Source organism: Artibeus jamaicensis, unplaced genomic scaffold, assembly GCF_021234435.1.
Source record: "Artibeus jamaicensis isolate MK-2021 breed Jamaican fruit bat unplaced genomic scaffold, CSHL_Jam_final contig_465, whole genome shotgun sequence".
NCBI classification, from domain to species: Eukaryota; Metazoa; Chordata; class Mammalia; order Chiroptera; family Phyllostomidae; genus Artibeus; species Artibeus jamaicensis.
The window spans coordinates 13,068,715-13,073,111 of NW_026521843.1; positions in this window are offsets into that span (position 1 = coordinate 13,068,715).

Genomic DNA, 4,397 nt, shown 5'->3' on the forward strand with positions numbered 1-4,397 from the left:
GAGCTGGGCTGAGGGGAGGGGGGGCAGTGGAGAAAGAGTCTCGCGATGACAGAAGGGGGAGGCGTGACGTCATTGCCAGGCCCTGGAGTTGAGTTTGTGGTTATCTGAACTTGGGATGGTGATCCAGAGAGAGTACCTGGGCAGGTGGGCGGCCTGCAGGGGTGGCTGGCCTGCAGGAGTTTTCTCTTCGTGGAGCGCGCGGCGTTGTGTGCGGGGGGGGGGGGGGGGGGGGGGGGGGGGCACCAGGACCTGGGCATTTGCCAAGTGGTAGAAATTTATTGGCTCTTTAGGGTAGATCCTTCTGCTGGGGTCCCCTGGAGTTAGGGTTAATTAGACCATGGTTTCTTTAGAGTGTTTCTAGATTCTTCCCTCCACACTGGTCCACTCACCTCTCACCTTCCAATATTATGTTTCCCCTGCTCTCGCTCCCCAAGAGGTAGAGTCAGGAGCCAGGGAAATGGGGAAGTTGGGACCCTAGTTTGGAGTTCCAGGACCCTAGAAGAGGGGTTGGTCAAAAATAAGTGTCTGCCGCCAATCCAATGCCAATGTCGCAGGTGGACACAGGTAACCAGGTTCCTGGTGATTGTGACAAAAAAATTGAGCCAAACACAGAATTTATAGCAGAAAGAGAGAGAGAGCAGATTTATTAAGCAATAGTGCACTCCACAGAACATGGGAACAGACCAACTCCGAGTAGGGGTTGACCTCAGGTACTGGAGAGATTCTATTCTTACAGATCTGGTATTCCTGGCTAGTTTGGTGGGGTTTTATTGTGCATAACTATAAAATAGTTATAGTTATGCACAATAAGTTATACTTATTCCCAGTATAACTAGAAATAGTTATACTACTTTAAAGCTACTGCACATGTGGTCTCCCATGATTTTCCTTGATTGGAAACCGGGGAAGGGGCAGGGTGTCCCACAATGTGAATTTATTATAATGCTATTATAATGAAGCAGGGGTCATGCAGCATCTTCTGTACAGGTGCATTCATGATTCACCATGATTCAGTGCTTTTCCAGAAAGTGGGAACAACTGGTTTTAGAACGGGGTCTCTGTCTTGTATCCACGTCCTTTATCATAGCCCTCCGATAACTCCCAAGTTTCCTCCCTCCCTCCTATCTCCATCCCCACCAATAAGAGTCCTCGGTCTAGGGTACAAAGTAGTCTTTATTCAGGTGAACTGCTCACAGATTGAGGAAACACAGCCACCCAAGAAAACCAAAGAGGCACTCTTTCCAGCAGTGGGGAAGGGAAGGTCCTCTTTACAAGGAAAGTGGCTATCCTGGTTCCTGATTGGTACATTTTTGTACAAATAAGTGATCCAAATGTTCACAGTTTAATGGGTCCAAGTAGCACTGCCCTGATTGGTCAGAATTGTGCATTCTGATTGGTTGTTATGGAGCTGATCTCATTGGTCAGTAAAGATGCAGATGATTATATAGCTGTTCTGTGCTGGTTGAATGGGCAGATCTTAGCCCATTGGTCAAAATACAATTCCAATAACTTCTTTATAAGGTGCTATTTGGGCAGGAAAACAGTGCCAGGAGGCTTGGCAGCTCCATCTGTGGCTTCCCTGATATGCTGAGTGTGTGTGTGTGTGTGTGTGTGTGTGTGTGTGTATGTGTGTGTGTGTGTGTGTGTGAGAGAGAGAGAGAGAGAGAGAGAGGCCACTGTAAATAGTGGCTGCTAGACTCTAGATTATGAATTTGGACCCAGTTAACCCCAAGGAGTCCTTTGGGCAGGTACACCCCTTCTCAAGTTCAACAGGCCTGAGGCAAGCTCTCAATCCCATTCCTATCATTAAAAAAAAAATAGGTTGTCCATTTAGAGTCAAGATCGGGTCAAGCTTAGTCCTTACTCTTTTATTATGTAGTTCTAATCTGTAAGAGGAAGGCTCAAACTAGACTTTTCTTTCCCTCTGCCAGTGTGTCAAGGTGTGTGTGCATGTGTGTGTGATTGTAGCTGTAAGTGCCTTCATTTTCCTCCTCTCCCCGACAAACTTTGCCCCATCTTCTATTCTCATCCCTCTTTCAGTTCACAATAAGGCAGTAAAATTATAGTGAATTCTAATATGACCACTTTTATAGTCTCTTATTCCAAGAGATAAGAAAAGCATTTGCTTAATAAAAATCTGTCTGAGAGGAACTGTAATTTTTTTGAGTCAATATCTTCAGTAACAGAGGATAACTGGAACTTGACAAATGATTATTTAGTGCTCTGAGAAAGAATGGCTGCCAATTTCCCAGTAACTTACGAGGGAAAAGGTAGTATTGCTTGTGTTCCCACATAGCTTTAAACATCTTAAATGCATTGTAGGAAGACCGTAAATAAAGGCTCAAAATTTCATGATAGTTATTTAAGTTAGATTTTCAAATATTTCTATTTAAAATTTAATTTTAAAACATTATATGCCTTTAGAGAAAAAAGCCTATTCTGGATTGTTTTCATAATCAAGTAATGTAACACTTCAGTGAAGCTTCTAAAATTCTTTACAAATATGAAATGTAAGTCATGGTTAGAGTTTTGATGGCTTTAAGCTTAAAAGAATTGGATTTAAACTGATTCTCCAGATGCTGATCTCTTAGTGTGATGTAATAAAATCAGGAAACATGTTTCTTTGGCAGTTTACCTTTGACCCTGTAATAGAACTGTATTGTAGTAGAATAATTGCAAAATGCCAAGTCTTTAACTATAAAGACTGATTAGGCACACTACTCTTGAGCATCAGGGCAATAAAACATGCCAAAGTTTAAAATTTTTTGCTCTTCTTTCATACTGATGTTTTTAAGGCTTGAATGTGAATAGCCATATTTCCTACTGGGTGTGTTAAATCAGTATGGAATTGAAAAGGCAAGAAAGTAGCTTTCTTTTCCGGTCTTGAATATAGGAAGGGAAAAGAGAAGCATGGATTCACTGCGCGTAATATGGAGCTAGGAGATGTGTGGGGGTCAGGAGCGTGCATGCTCAGTCAGCTTGGCCACGCCCCATGCTGGCGTGGTGCGGGCCTGTGGTGCTGGGAAGGACCGCAGGAGATGGTGTCCGCGAAGCACATGCCAACACCCAGTAAACAGCAGCCATATGCATTCACTTACTCATGTTTTCTTTGTATTGACCCATTAAGAAAGATTCTATGTATTTTAAACCTGTACTTTAAAAGTAAATTAGGAAATATATTGGGCATACTTAGAGATATAAAGAATAACATCATGAATACCCATGTATCTATAACATTGTGGAAGAAATAAAACATCACAGCTACTGAGTGTGCTCTTCCCCAGTACGCCCCCGCCCCTCTCTAGAATAGGCTGTAACTATCTGAATCAGTGCTTTTCATTTCCAGGCATTTAAAACTGGCTTTACTACATATGTGTAATCACCTTAAAATGTGGCATTGGGTTGTATTTTTAAGGAATACTTATTTTGAAATAATTCTACTCTGGAAAGTTTTAAAAATAGTAGGAACAAAGTCTTATATACCATTTATCCAGGTTCGTTAATTAACATTTTGTCTTGTTTACCATTTCAATTGTTCTATGTATCTATTCATCTATCTATCTACATGTTTTTTTCTGAAACACTGGAGAGTGATTAGTGGATGTGTTTCCTTATCCATAAATCAATGTTTATTTCCTAAGACAAGGGCTCTCCCTCACATAGCAACAGTATATTTACCAAAATCAGAAAAAGGGGGTAAATACAGAGATAAGACAGCTCTATTACCTGATCCTGTGGTTCTCACACTGTGTGCCAAGGTCCCCTGTAGCTCCACAGTGAGTTCAGTTCACCGGGGGCTATCTGGGGTATCGTACAGTCTAAATTAATTCTCAAGGCAAACAAAAAAACTAAGACCATACAAACCTACTTGTTTGAGGTTGTTTACAATTTCTGCAGTAGATGGCGCCATATTCCTTATATATGTTGTATATTTGAGAAGCTGGGTTTTTGGGAGACTGTGATAAAAACCAAGTACAGTGCAAAAATCAGCGTGGAACAGGAAATTAGGGTGGTCTTGTCCAACCCGATTCCGAGGGTCGGGCAGTTAGGCAGTGCCCACCAGGTGCACAAATTGCATTAGTAAATAATTGTGGTTAAGAATGAAATAGAAAGTCTTTTCATTCAATTGACTTGTATTATTTTTTTTCAAATAGTAATTAAATTGTTAGGGCATAAATACTTGGCAAGTTGTTGGGATCTAGATATTTCTTTTGGCCAAGGAAGACTGTGAAAAGCATGACTGAGACACAGGACATGCCTTGAACCAAGAATATTGGGGAAACTTTGATCTGACTCACAGATCATATTCAAATTGCACCATTTGTCCCTAAAAATCCTTTATAACTGTGTCTCCCACCCTCTCGTCCCTCACCCCTTGGTCTGGAGTCTAATTCAGC